Raw genomic sequence first — 15,475 nt, forward strand, 5'->3', positions numbered from 1 at the left:
GAAGAGTTGTGGGGTCAGGAAGGCTTCCACCCAGATTTCAGAAGAAGGCCTGGGAGGCCAGGCAGTGTGTCCCTGAGAAGGCAGTGCATGAAGCCAAAGGTATAGTGAAGACCTAGAAGTTTGGAGAAGCCAGGAGCATGGATCATCTGACGAAAACTGTAAAGAGGGAGCATAGCCAGCTCCAGAGAGAAGCCATGGGAGCTACAACCACCAAAAGTGCCATAGGGGCAGAGCCACCCAAGCCCTTTGGAGTTCACAACTTGCCACAGATTGCCAGGGATGCTAGAAGTGAAACTGTGAGATTTTATTTTTGCCCTGCTGGATTTTGGACTTGTTTTGTTCCCATTCCTTTGTATCCCCTTATTTGTACCTTTGGGAATAGAAATGTCTATCTTGTGCCATTGAATGTTGGAAGTGTTTGACTTTCCTTTCATTTGTACAGGGGCTTGCAGCTAAGAGTTTGCCTTAATTCTCAGAGGAGACTTGGGACTTGGACTTTTCAGCAATGCTGAAACTGTTAGGATTTTGGCAACCCTTAGAGATGGACTAAATGCCTTTTGAATAAAGGGATAGGCATGAGTCTTTGGGGGGCCAGGGGCAGAATGTTATGGTTGAGTTTGGATGTCCCCCCCCAAAGCTTCATGTGGATAAAGTGGGACTTTCTTTTTCAGAGGTAGTTGACTCTAGAATGTGTAATGCTGGGATTAAGGGAGTGTGATTACTAAACCACTACATATGAGTGATTAGTTTGGCACCACCCTAATCCTGGTAGTCTGGATGGCATAAAATGGTCAGAAAGATGCTGTTAAACTCCCTTGTTGCCTTTGCTACTGTGTGGGCACCGTGTTGTTTCTCCTTTGTGAGGCCTGTTTGCCATAGCTGACTATGGACTGAACCTCTACGAACTGTAAGCCAAATAAACCCCTTCCCTTCTAAGAAAAAAAAAAAAATCTTGAAGAATTACACTGAGGTGCAAGCCAAAGTTAACCCTCTTCAAATAATGTTTGTTGAACTGAGAAGTTGCTAAACCAAACCTCTAATAGGGCTGGTTATTTGGGCATCTTTCTGTCATTTTTGTCTCTTGGTGTTACACTGCTCTCTGTGTTGTCTTTCTAAATCCAGATGTTTTCAGATAATTTATATTGTCCTGATTGTGGACAACAGTGGTTTCTTAGTAGTTTAGAACTAGGCCACTGGTTGTACCAAACTGAACTTGTTGAAAATTAATGTTACCAAGTCTTTTTAGACTGTATTAATAGAGCTGATTATTGTCCTGAATGTTATCCTGATAATCCTGCTAACAGAAGCCTTGTTCTTCCTTGGTCTTTCCCACTTTCCCCCAAAATCTCACCAGGTGGACCTTTGAAAAAGCTTGCCGTCCCTTTCTTCTGGGTCCCTTGCTGCTTCAAAAAAGATACATGACTCCAGAGTAGCTGGTTTTAACCCTGCATTACAGTTAATCTTGACCAGAACAGACAAAACCTTAAACAAAAAACTTGGCCAAAACAAGTAACTTCTATAATGGTCAAAATCATGGAAATTCTAGAGAGTTTTGTGCTAGAAGCCTAAAGAAGATGGAAAAATAACGTAATTTCTCTTTTTATTCTTTTTTCTTTTTTGTTTGTGGTACTGGGGCCCCATACCTGCTCTAGTAGATAAGTGCTTTACCAAAGAGCTATGCCCCCAGCCTTTATTTCTAAATCTGATCTGGATGATCACTATTTTGGGGAACTCCTTAAATTGTTGAGTCTGCTTCTGGGGTCTACACTTATTTTGTTCAGCATGAATTTAGTCAGTATTCCAGAGGGACTGTTCATCTAGAACCAGACAAATCCATAATCCCTATAAATGATGTTTTAGAACTAGCTTGTCTTTCCTAAGAAGTTCCAGAGCTTAGTTATTGATATATGACAAGATAGTCCTAAAGGGAAGGCCTTGTACTGTGTACCCCATAATTGTATTTCTAACAATAACTTCTGTGGGAAAGCATACTCACTGTAGTTGGTTTCTAGATTATTCAAATAAATTTTAATAAGAAACTCTTATTTTAAATCCTCTTTTCATTAATAAATATGTGTGTATATGTATATATATACAATTTATTCATATGCAATTGTTTATTCCTCATTGATTTTGTTTGTCTCATCTTTAGAGTGGTTGTCAAAATATTAATAACTGGTCACTATCAGAGAAGTCATATCTGTAAGGCAACACTTAACATAGGTTATACAAAAAGATGCAAAAATGTTGCCTGTTTACACTTACTTGGTTCTACGTAACCAAAAACTATCCTGTCTTTGTGGTGACTAAACTTGAAATGTCCTGTCCTAGAAATGAGAAAGGACCTGTATAATGAGATTTAGGAAAAAAAAAAAAAAGAATTACCAAGATTCAATATATATTCTGAACAGTATTGTGGAAGCATTTTTCTTAAAACTAAGAAGGTCTTGCTAGACAGTGGCCACATTCTGGTCTCTTATTTATGAAACTCCCGAAACCAGTATTACATTTGGGTAACTTTGAAAAAGCTGTTTAAAATCTCTCAGAAGCCACTGAACAATTTTTAAAATCCACCTAGGATGCTGAGAAATCTAGTGCTTGTGTGGCAGCTCAAAGAGGTTATCGAAGACCCATGTTCTTTCTGTCCTCCCCTGTTGGGATCCTTATGCTTGCTTTTTGTCCTCATGGCTATTTCCTCAATGAGTGCTGTATGGTTTGTTGCACCAGACATTTCAGCACCAATCGAAGGCTAGAAGTAGGGAGCAGAGGGCTTTCTCCTTTCAATTCTGGCCTTTATTTGGGAATAAAACTTTTCCCAAAAGTCCTTAGAAGAATTCTTCTCATTAGAAGTTACCATTGAAGGAGTGTGGGAAAATCTGCCAAAGGGGAATGGAATTGGCATTCCCCAGGTAAGGCACATTGCCTCTGCTGGTAAAATTAGAATTCTTTCAGGAAGGAAGCAGTAAAGAATGAATGTTATTGCTAATTCAACAAATCATACTTGCCACATGTTGTAAAACCTAAAAGTTATTTGTTTTTCTGTATAAAGAATGTACCCCAGAAATTCACCCCTGTTATCTGCCTTATGCCTGTCATGATGGTGATTCTCTCCTGTTATTGCTGAATGAACTGTGGACTGCTAAAAAAAAAAAAAAGATTGCAAGAGAAAATACTTCTTATCATATAAGAGGAAGGAGAGAAAAGTGGCACAAGGTATTTTATTGGGGAGCAAAAGGACAGCTATGAAATTAAATAAAGTTAACACAAAAAAAACTGGCAAGAAAGAGAAGATAAAAGAAAAAGCAAGAGAAAAAAGAATTATATAGAAAGTGAAAATTAGAGATACTTAAGAGAAGAAAAATTAAATAAGAGGAAAAATAGAAAAAAAGAGATTAGAAGCAAGGCAGGGGACAAAGGAAGGTTAACCAAGCCCTGAGATACTTGTGAAGCACAAAGGAAGGAAGGAAGGAAAGAAGAGAAAAAAGGAACAAAACCAACCAACTAAACAACAAGAAGAAAACCAACTTCCACACTTAAAAAAGTTGAATATAAAAGTAAAAAAAAAAAACAATTAAAAAACCCCACATTTATTTGTGATGCCCAATGTGTAGTCATCTTCCAGGGTACAGTTTTGGAGTAGTATCCAATTCAAGACATGTCTTTGCTCTGGCTGGTAGAAAATGAAGGCAGTCAGAGCCCAGGCCCACCATGAATGCAGGATTAGGGTGGGAGAGCTGACTGTGGGACTTTAATTCTTATGGAAATTCAGGGCAAACTTGGCCTCTAGCCAGGAGTATTTAGCCTAGGTATATTTTGCTGGCCTGACTATGGGTTCCCTGACCACAGACTCATCCTTTGGCTGACCCTCCCAATTCCTATGGGAGTATAAATCTGGGAGTATTTAAATAAGCCAACAAGTGGATGCTCAGAGTCCTGGGCTCAGTTCGCTCTTTCCTACTATGGCATTGAAGCACTCACTTCAGCGAATAAGACAAGCAGTTGGGTTGGAGTTACTTACCAATTGCTGCAGGTCACTGAATCCATGTCCATTCCATCCCTGTGTTTCTCCTTGAAGGCCTCTACAGATCTCCACTTTCACTGTGCCTCTTGTAAATTCAGCTCTTCTTTCTTGCAAGCCATAGGCCAGGACCCTGGGAGAATATGTAGATTGTCCCTTCTTTTTCTGTATTTTGTTCTTTATCTTCAATTATTCTGAAGTCTACAACTTTCCTATCAGATACTTCCTGGGTCCCAAGACTCCAACTCTCTCCTTCTTTTCTTCCCCAGGTTATTATTTTCCAATATCTGGATTCTAGATCCCAACAGAGCTGATTTGTTCTGCTTGTTGCTCCTTATCTTCATGGAAAATTTTTGTGTGGATATTTAAGTAGATATCTTGTTTAAATATTGTTGGGTGTTTTTTCTTCAATAATTTACCTTATTCATAGAGTGATTTCAGAAATAACTCTGATGTATCATCATTTTAAAGTACAGTATATATTCCTTATAGTCCACATATTCTTTCATTATAAACTTTGCTTTTGTGGTCCTTCAATTCTATCTTTTATTTAAGAAAATGGCTCTTCTATGTTCTGTCTCAAGTAGATAACTTTTCCATAAAGGTACAAAATATCAAGGATGGGAAAAAAATTCGGAATTCATTTTTGAGGCCATTAATAAACTTATATTACCTAGAAATTATTTTCATTTTTTTCCTAGATGTTTTGATGTCTAAGGTATGATGTTACATTTGATATATTTTCATTTATATATAATACTAGATCTTATATTATTTAAAACCTCATGGAAAAATACCCAAAATATTTAGCTAGGAAATCCTGTGCCACTTACTGAGCAGTTTTGTATGGTGGAATTGTTCTGTTGACTGATTTTCTTACTGAATATTTTTACATTACAAAGATTTTATGGAAATTCCTCTTATAATCACAAAGATAATTAAGTGGTTGTTCTTATAAACACTCACCTTGTAAAAATCTATTCCTATTTAGAGCTCAGATTCAATCTATACTTTGATATAAATTATAGTTTCCAACATTTTATTTTAATATTTTCCTCTAAATATATTGATTAAATTAAAAGGAATATCTTATTTAAAGCTCATGTTTTTGTTTCAAGTGATTTCTGTACATTCCTGAGTTTAAATTTATGATGATTCTAGGGCCAGGGATTTAGCTCAGTGGTTCTACTGCCTGCTTCACAAGCAGAAGGTCCTGAGTTCAATCCCTGGTACCAAAAAAAAAAAAAAAGAAAAGAAAAGAAAAAAAAAGAAACAATGATTCTAAAATATATTGCGATGTTAAATTTTATTTAAATATTTTATGTATATGTGAACAGATGTGTATTGTAAACTAATTGCAATATCACATCTAGAATATGTGCTAATAATTGTGAATATTTGATGCAAGTGTGGCAGTGTAACAGAAATTGTTTGCCAGAAAAGCTTTCTGAAGATGTGAATATCCTGGAATAGCTTTTAAAACAAAACTTGCTTTGGAAATGCAGAGACTGATAGATAATAAAAAAAGAGAATGAGATTTGTAAAAATAAAAGCTTCAACATTAATTCATTTTACACATATTTGCTGCAGTGGGCTGGATACTGAAGAATATGATGAAATGAAATAGAAATTTCAGTGCTAGGGAACATGATAGTAAATAGAGTGTGGAATGAAAAAAGATTACAAAAGTAACAAATCACCCAATGCATGTGGAGGCTGAGGCTGAAGGATCACAAGTTCAAGTCCAGCCTGTGCAACTTAATTATTTAGCCAAACTCTGTCTCAAAATGAAAAAAAAAAAAAAAATGTCTGGAGATGTAGTTCATTGTGAAGGTCCTGGATCAATCATAGTCCTCTAAAATATAAATAAATAAAAGGTACTGATATTCAATTGGTTCACACATAAATGTCACTTAAGATTGAATAAAGAAGTTCTTCCAGAAAAACTTATCCCCTCATGGTTAACTGGGAGTCCCTTATAAATTTTCCCATAGAACTCACAGTAACTAGGTTAGAGTCATATCCAGATTCAGCCCACCAGCTCTTTGAGCACTCTCATTCCACCCACATGCATCCCACAGGAAACATCTGAATACTTTATGGTGTCCTGTGGCCAGTCACCCCTCTCCTTCACTGGATAAGATTAAAGGGCCTAGTGCTCAAGGACCTGCATTTTCTGTCCTACACCTCCTAGTGAGTGGTGGCCTACAACTAATATGATTAACAATACAATAAAATAACAAAAATCTTAAGTCAATCTGTTTTTAGAAAAGTATTTATAGCATACCTACCCCTATGTTGGCAAGCACTGAGTATATTAAAGAGTTAGCATCACTATCTACATCCACTTGGATGAGCTTTTAGTGGTGAGCATATATCGTTCAGAGTGCATTCTGCAATATTTTATTTTTTTAACTAATTTCTTCTTTTGAACTACTTCAAAATAACTTTCCCATACAGTGCATTTGATTCTAACAAACTATTTTTGTTATATTATTACATATTAACCAATAAGATAATTAAATGAAATAAAAATAGCTATACTATTTTATGAAAAATAAGTTACTTAAATATTTAAATTAAAGCCTAAATATATCAATGAATTAAATTTATTTTAATTACAATTTACCAGTGCAAATGGAAAATTTTATTCATTTATGTACATATGATTATTGATAACTTTTATAATTAATAGATGCTGAGTGTTTGTCCCATATAGCCCAGGTAGTATTCCAGGTGTATAAAATATCTAAGTGAGAAAAAAACCCTACAAAATATCTACCTAAAGGAATTTGCCCAAAATGAGATTATTCATGTTGTCAAACACTAACATATGAAAATAAAAGTCATATACTTTTATCATTGCATTGAATTTTAGAATGTGTCAGTGCAGATTTATACATGGCGGCAAAAATAATCTGATGAAATTAGTAGACTTTTACTTTTGAATATATTTTCTAATATTATTGTCTTAATTTGTCTTGAAAACAAAAATTTAAATTTCAAACATGTTGCACAACATCTTTTGATAATAACTTGAGAACTACAAGGTACAGAAATCTGGGTTTGTTAAAAGGATGATGATTCTAACATGATCATCTTAAGTTTCAATGTTGTATCATATTGACCATCTAAATGCTTTCTTGTGATTCCTAAGATATGAAAATCATGTTGAAAGACACAGTGGACCTTGGAATTACAACTGGCCTGGCATAGGAACAACTTGGATTACGACCAAAAGATTTTTTTAACTTATTACCAAAGTCATGAGTTACAACCTGAATACCAACCACTTATGAACATAGACATTAAGATAAACTTTTGTTAATAAAATTCTCAAGTTGCTAGGAATTTCTGTCTTCTCTGGCTTTCATTTTACTACTATTTATTTAAGACTTTATATTGACTTTTTTTTTTTGTACTGGAAATTGAACTCAGGGCCTCAGACTTGCCAGGAGGGCGCTGCACTGCTGAGCTAAATCCACAGCCCAGCTAAGGGTTTATATTGCAATTTTGGTAAATATTTGATTCTAAGACATTGTGAGCAACATAAATTGATTCTAACTGAGATTCATACCTGAAACTGTTGAGATATGAGTTCAAATTCTACTTTATGAAAGTCCATAACTACCATATTAGCAGGTAAATTACCTATCTGAGGATAATTTATTTTATTTATTTTTATTTATTTATTTTTAAAGTACAGAAAAACCTTTATTGGAAATCTCTGAATACATTTTAAAGTACAGTTCAGTTGCTTCCCAAGGAGGCTGGAGGAGGAGGAACTGTGCCAACTAGACAGATGGGTCCTGGCCCGGGTGAGCACTTTGGGAGTTGGTCTAGGGCTCTGTCACATGGGGCTGAGAGCTGGGACCAGCCTTGACGTCGCTTTGCTCCTCCCGGCCCAGCTCGAGGTCGAGGTCAGGGCTCAACTTCCCTGGCCTCTTCATGGATGGGATCCTGGAGAAAGGCTGGGGGCCTTAGAGGCCATAATCAGGGCAGCAGAGGACAGTGGGGACAAGCCTTTTCATGCAAGCCTCAGGCAGAGGGTGGCGGCTGGCTAGGCTCCCCCGCCCAGGCTGGAGCTGGGGCATCTGACTGGGGCATCCTCTTCCTCCCGGCACTGTCTGGTTCCTCTTTCTGCCTGCACCACCTCAGCCACCCGCGGGAATGTCAAGTGGTCGATGGCCAGGACAGACAGGCAGGAGGCAGAAGTGGTCAATACCCTTTGTAACGCAGTCAGTGACGGGTGGGGTGCACAGATGGCCCTGCGGAGGCCCTTGTTACAAAGGGTCTTCCTTCTCCAAGGCCAGCGGGGGTCCTCCCAGCTACAGTTACGGGGTCTCCACGAGGTGGAAGGGAGGGGCTTCTGGGTCACCCCAGAGAATCGTCCTGCCGTCCACCTGGCTAGGAGTGGCGAGAGGGATGGGAGCAGCTCCAGCCCCTGGGACCACAGAAAGGGGTTGCTGCTGGTACTGGAGGCTACTTTTACTGCAGGGTTTCGACAAAGGCATCGAATTTTCAAACGTTCTTTTCATGCACAGCCAGTTTTTCGGGTAGGGAGTCCAAGTCTTCTGCCATGGACTGGGCTCCAATGTCCATGGAGAGGCTGCTTAGCTGGGGTGGGGGGTAGGTTCTGAAACTCACGGTAAAAGGTCCCCAGGTCCATCGGAAGGATGTCGTCTTTAGAAAAAGCTGGTTTGAAGTCGATCATGACGAAGTCATCGTGGGGGTTGCTGCTGCTGCCCTCGCTGGAGCCCTCGGAGTGCAGGCTGCCGTGGAGAGGAGACACAGCTTCTGGGGAGTCTGGGGGGTTCACCATAGGGTCGGTATCCTCCAGCTCCAAGTTTTGGGGAGCAAACATGGCAAAGGGTATGTCCAAGCTCGTCAGATTCACCTGGTTGATGGGCTTGTTGACAAAAGCCCCCACTTTCAAAGACGGTCTCCAAGACATCATGGGAGAGGCCCGGCCCTCACTGCTGTTGGAGACGGTTTCGGTGCCCTCACTGCTGGAAGGTGTGGCGGTGCGGTGGGGCCCATCCGAAGGGTGTGGGTCGCCAATCTCTCTTGGTCAGCCTGAGCACCATGGGTTGGCTGGCTGGGGGCGACGGGCACCCCCCCCCTTCCCAGGAACCATCAGCTGTGATGGCGGGGAGGTGGAGAACGAAGTGGTGCACACTTCCTGAGACTCTTCCACCGACAGGTACACTCCGCCAGCATCCTCACCAGCGATCCTGTAGATGCAGGGGTGTCTGGGAGAAGAGCTGGGGTAGGGGCGGTCCACAAAATGATCGATAATGATCCCCATGATAGGAGGGGTCCTCTCAAATTGCCTGGTGGACATGAATGCCAAGTTGATTCTGTAAGCACAAGAAAGAGTGATGGTGCCCACAGGGGTGCCCACTATCCCAACTCGAACTGTCTGAAAGCCTTCTCCTAAGCCATTCAGCTGAACTTCCCCAAAGTATATCCTGTACAGTATTATATATTCATGCCCCTGCTTTCTGGAGAGCCTGTAGGCCAGTGTCACCCTTGTGATACCAAGAAGGGACTTGAGCAACAGGGATAGTCTGTTGTACACGGTGTAGGAAACTTTGATTTCTTTATCACACTTTTCATTCATTTCAAGACACCAAATCTCCAGTTCCATGGAATCTCCCTCTGAGGTTTTGAGCGAGATTTCCACACACATGGACCGCCCAATGGCAGGCAGCTGCCCTGCCAGTGCCTTCTTTGCTTCATGGGTGACCTCGGGGATATCTTTGATCACTAAGTTAAACCAGTCTGAACCCGTTGGGGATGAAGATGAACGAGTTGAAATCTTTTCACCAAGTCGAGCCTGGACAATCACTTCGACAGTCTTGAGGGCAAAAAATTTAATGAACTTGTCCAGGTCCTTTCTGTCCTGGGAATTGAGATCAGTTTCCATTGCCTATAGGAATCCAGAGATTTATTAATGAGAACCGATCGCAGGTATCCACGGGTCGTTCTACTGCGAAGCTGTGGCACAGAGAGCAGCGAGGAGCTCTCATTACGGAGGCCGGGGCCCGGGGCTGGCCTGCGGGGCCTCCTGGCTGAGGTTCTGCTTCCCCGGGCTGCAGTGATAGCGAATCGAAGACAGACACCTCAGGCCTCAGGAGGCTCCTGGCTCGCAGTCTCCAGGCGTTTTGCTCTCAGGACTGAGCAAGTTGTCGCACTCACGTCTTGTCTTCTTCAGGGCTCCTCTCTTCAGTCAAGTGATCACTCCTGCCTTAACTCAGCAGCCTGTCGCTCCCTGGCGCGGCCATCGTTAGTGTTTTTTTGAGGATAATTTATTTGATACTAACTATAAAATGAAGACAAGGATTTAATTTTTATTTTCAAAAAGTACAAATTTCAATTTCTACATTTAGAAATTTTAAAGTTTTCATTTATTCAGATGCATAGATATTATGTTTAATCTAACTCAATCTATTAAATGACAAGATTTACTTGCTATAAAAAATGAGACAAAATAGTGAAAATATTGAGGATAATAAAATCAGAAATGGCACTTGTACTAAATTCCTGGTCTGGTGCTACCTCTTCCTAGGCATGTATCCATAAATAGATCAATTGATCTCCATCACTATGATGCATTGCCTGGAATTTGTAAAATAGTCTTGACTTTGTTAGATACATGAGACCATGGATTAAATTAAATACTCTATGAAAGCCTCTTCAGCATATTACAAGCGAGGCACAAACTACTTGTTTGGTAAGGGTACTAACTTCTTGGAAATGACTATTTTAGGAATAGATTTTAGAGAATAGATTTTAGAGAACAGATTTTTCATGGTAAGTAAATTCACAGAGTGCCACAGAGTCATCATACTGAGTCCTTTCTAATGATCTTAACAATGGTTCTAATCGACCCTGCTTTGCTCTTCATTAAGTGTGACTCAGTGAAATTTTTTTAGATAGATTTGAGTATATAATCATTATTTTAGTCTGCTTCATTTGTAGTTAATGTAACTTGAAATGTGAATCTGTAAGTAGTGGATTTTAATTTTATTGCCAAGAATTCTGAGAAAACTCCCAAATTTGCTTAGCAAATGGAGCACATCTCCATAAGGTTACAAACTTATCACTTTGATATAAAAAGGAGATATTATATTATCATAAAATTTTTAATTATTCTAAAAATTATAGGTTCCATATGGTGATATCCCTATTTTTAATTGTAAAAGTAACTGTTTAAATACTTATTTTATATACTATATCTGTATTTATATTTTGTGAAAAATAAAAGTAAACTTGCCTTTGAATTTGAACAATATAAGCATATATAAATACACCTTATAAAAGCATATATAAAATATATGTTGTCAAGTTTCACTTGGAATATATGTATTAATTGTTATCATATCATAGTTAACATATTTTTTCAAAAAATAATTAAATCAGCCTCCTTTTTTCATATAACATTATATCCTGGGAACTTTTTGAGGCAGGCGGTGGCACCACTGAGCTAAATCCCTGGCTGCCTGGGAACCTTTTGTATGGTACATGCAGACATAGATTTCACTCTGGAATAGTATGTAAAAACAACAGATGTATGATCAGGAATTTTTTAATCAATATATTTGTAATACAGCTATGGAAAATTAGAGATTAGTGTAACAGCTTTACGTAACTTTGCATAAATTGTGAATAAGACCAGTAGCTTATGTACTTGGTAGGTCAAGCCCGGCATATTTCTCAAGGCAAGTGCATTATTTACACACCAGCAAATTTTATTGACATAGAACAGTTTTTAAAACACTTGAAGGGCAAATTAAATTTTAGGTCAGAAAAGAAAAATGTGCCTATTTTCAACTCATTTTGTTTTATAGGTCTTTTAAAATAGTTCACAAAGATGAAACTCTAGTTTTTATGTATTTTCTTTTTTTTTCTTTTTCTTTTCATTTTGTTTTTATGTATTTTCAATAACTGTAAATTGCTAACTCTTCAATAACACTACTTTTCCACTAAAAGCCATTTTTGGTTCTTTTGTGATAGAAATGAGAGCATCTCAGAGTCACTAACAACAGCCACACAGAAAGATAAATCTTCAAAGGATTTTGTTTCTGGACTATGGTTTAAAATGATAATACCTTTCAAGTGCAAGTTTAAGAAATGCTTTTCAACAGATATTTCTAGTTTAGTTATGCAGCATGAGTGGCATCTAACCTTACATGCTTCAATACAGCTTGGTATGTTAGCTGAAACATCTAAAAATATGTATTCTCAAAACTCAGATTGAAAATTTAGAATGAAAAACATAATCAGCACTTACTCAGGAAAGCACGCTTATTTACAGAGTTAGTAATTTTCAAAAGTGTTTAGATGGCTTATATTTCTACAAGGATACCTTCAAGGAAATGTCCAAGTGATGACGCTTTGCAGTTTTAAACACACTGATAAATTTATACAAATTTAGTGAATAGTCTCCTTCTCTGACAGCTTTTGCAAACAGTATGAGTTTAGGAGTGGCTATTTCCTGGAGAGAAATAGAATTCTATTTTTAACGGAGATTTTTTTTTATTAAAAATTCAGTATGTATTACAGATTGGACCATATCTCATTATTTCATTAGAAATGTAATTATCTCTTGGGCAGTAATTATTGTCAAAAGTAATAAAACAGTACAGGATCCAGATGATGATAGCTATGATAGCTAGGGAAAATACCATGACACTTGTATACAGAAGCAGAGGTCCTACTCTGGGGCTGCACACTGGAGAGATGAAGCACCACTATAAATATAAATTTATATACTATATAAAAATAGACTGATAAATGTTTATATGGTTAGAGAGAGTTAATTTTCATTCTGGCAGAATTCACTCGGTGAGACTGGAAACCTACCTGTGTGGAGATGTAGAGAAGAAAGAAGCCAGCTCACCCTGGAGTGTCTCAGTGGATCCATTCTTAAGATAAATGGCACTTCTTTCCATCCTTTCTGCTGGGTAGTGGGATTTGAAAAACTGCTGAGTGAAGGAAGGTTGGCAAGAGACACAGGAAGTCTGAATCACAGGGAAGGGGGACAAGCACACCTTGGTTCTCCAATCAGGGTTATAAATGGCCCAGTTTTGTCCCAAAAGGTCAGCAGTCCAGGTAATTTTGAAAATGCTACCCTTCCTTGGCACATTCTTGGTGAAGGTGAAAAATGATGGGACACATGTGTCTGAAGTGAGGGAGAGTAGTTCAGGAAGATTAATGGCAATGTACCTTATACTGTAATACAGTTTTTGAAAAAAAATTTTTTTTGACATTCACCATATTTTTCGATCACATCTCGTATTTATGTGGAATCCATTTTTATTCTTACTATGGCTCTGACAGATGTTATGGTGCAATGTTTTCATACTACAATAGTCATGGTACAGCTGGCAAGAAGGACCAGGTTCAAATACCACACAGTAGGATGTGTCGACAGCCTGTGAGAAGAGGACCATTTGAGTATGGCCAAGTGCCCACAGGGAAAATACTGGCAGATTAGCAGGCTTTCAGGAAAATGAGGCATCTTTACTTTGTTAATCTTGACATATGTTACATTCCTGAGAATAAATACTACATAAAGTATTCTGGAGTTCTGGGGAGAATCAGAAGAGATGATATTCAAATGTGTAAGACTATGTATGATCCCCTGAAGATCAAATGTAGATACTGAAGAACTGGGGAAAGTCCACATTTCTAGATTGGATAGATAAGAAAAGCAAATTGGAAAGAAGTAGCCCCTGAGAAAAAATAACTTTTTCATTCAAGTGGAAGCAACTAATAAATAATATCAGATACTACTGAGTGGTGAAATGAAATGAAGCCTGAGAAATGACCATTGGTTTGGAAATAACAAGGTTACTGATGACAATAAAATAATTTCAGTGGAGTTTCAAGGATGAACTTCTAAACATAAATGGATAAAAAGAAAATGAGTGGTAAATGGAAGGAACAGGAAATTTAGTTATCAGAATTTTAATTTATAAGTTGGAAAGCTGAGACTTGAACTTCTCATCCAAATAGGAGTAGTGCAAACAAGAATGATTTAAGAGTGATTCTTCTCTAACATTAATCTTAATGATAAGATTTGTGTCCTGTCTTGTGTTCATTTCTCTTGTGAAACTGCATTTATAGAAAGCACTTGCAGTCATGCCAGCTTTGAAGATAATGGAAACATAGACAATTTGCTGTCTGTCTTTCAGTTCCAAGCTATTGAAAAAGAACTGTACTGTTCCTCTGTAATTATTTGGAAAATTTTTAATGTGGTTTTGATTCTAAAGAGTTATATAAAATAATTATATTAAACTTTTTTGCCATCATCTGTTAACTTTTTTAATACTGTCTAATCTACTTTCCAGGTTATAATGATTCCAATAGGACATTAGGGATAATATGTGCTGTTTAAACTAAGTTTTAAGAACAGATGTGACTTGACAAGGAACAGACATAAATTGAGTCACGTAATTAAAAATTGATTTGTGGGTGTGGGCTATTATAAAGAGCAGAGTAGAACAAAAAGTGAAAACAGAAATAATTTCAGGAAAATGTTATTTATAAAGCTATAAAGACTTTTTGAAAGTCTCATAAAATGCTACTGTTAGAAATAGTTTAAAATGATATGAATAAACATAAAACATGGAATGGAATGGATCAAATCAGGTTTAAAATACCCAGATATAGTCATTAGGAATACAAGATTGGGGTGTTTTAAATTTTAATTAGCTGTGAAGAAAGAAACAAACAACAAATGCTAAAGTATTTTGGAGATGGTTGAATTGAATATGTCTTTTTACTACACTATGAAACATCAAATGTATTTTCCAGTCACAATAACATGAAACTAGAAATCAATGATTTTCCAAAGTTCAGAAAATATACAAATACATATATAGAAATTAAACAACATGTTCTGAAATAATGGCTCGGGGAAGAAAATACAAAGAAACTTTAAAAAATTTTTGAAACAAACGGAAATTGAAACATGTAATTCCAAAATTTACTAGATACAACCAAAGAAGTTCTAAGAAGGAAATTTATGGTGATAAATGACTACATTAAAAAGGAAAAAGATATATCAAATAAGTAACTTAACATTAGACTTCAAGGAATTTGAAAAGAAAAAAAATTAAACCTAAAGTTAGCAGAAGGAAGAAAATAATAAAAAGTTTAAAAATCATACAATAATATTAATTATCATATCAGAAAAAGAAACTGAAAAAATCTGGCAACTTTTCTTGATTAAAATCTCCCTACAAAATGAATATAGAAAGGTCTGACCTCAACACAGTAGAAGTAATATATAAGAAATAAAAGTAATGTAGAAAAATGGAATGATACAGACACAAAAACAGAAAAGATTAATGACACTGAATTGTGATTTTTAAAGATAAAATTGAGAATCTTTTAGCTATACTTACAGAAAGAAGACTCAAGTAAAATCAGAAATGAAAGAAGAGA

The 15,475-nt window shown here is 37.2% G+C and overlaps 2 pseudogenes; one reads left to right on the forward strand and one right to left on the reverse strand.

The window, feature by feature from the left end:
• Nucleotides 1-1,122: 1,122 nt before the first annotated feature.
• LOC101711788 (torsin-1A-interacting protein 2 pseudogene) lies at nucleotides 1,123-1,544 on the forward strand (annotated as a pseudogene).
• A 6,121-nt stretch (nucleotides 1,545-7,665) lies between these two features.
• Nucleotides 7,666-10,292, reverse strand: LOC101711410 (autophagy-related protein 13 pseudogene; annotated as a pseudogene).
• Nucleotides 10,293-15,475: the final 5,183 nt, after the last annotated feature.

The sequence above is a fragment of the Heterocephalus glaber genome, unplaced genomic scaffold (genome assembly GCF_053883595.1).
Source record: "Heterocephalus glaber isolate CG9 unplaced genomic scaffold, H.glaber_assembly_v1.0 deba00001509, whole genome shotgun sequence".
Classification (NCBI taxonomy): domain Eukaryota; kingdom Metazoa; phylum Chordata; class Mammalia; order Rodentia; family Bathyergidae; genus Heterocephalus; species Heterocephalus glaber.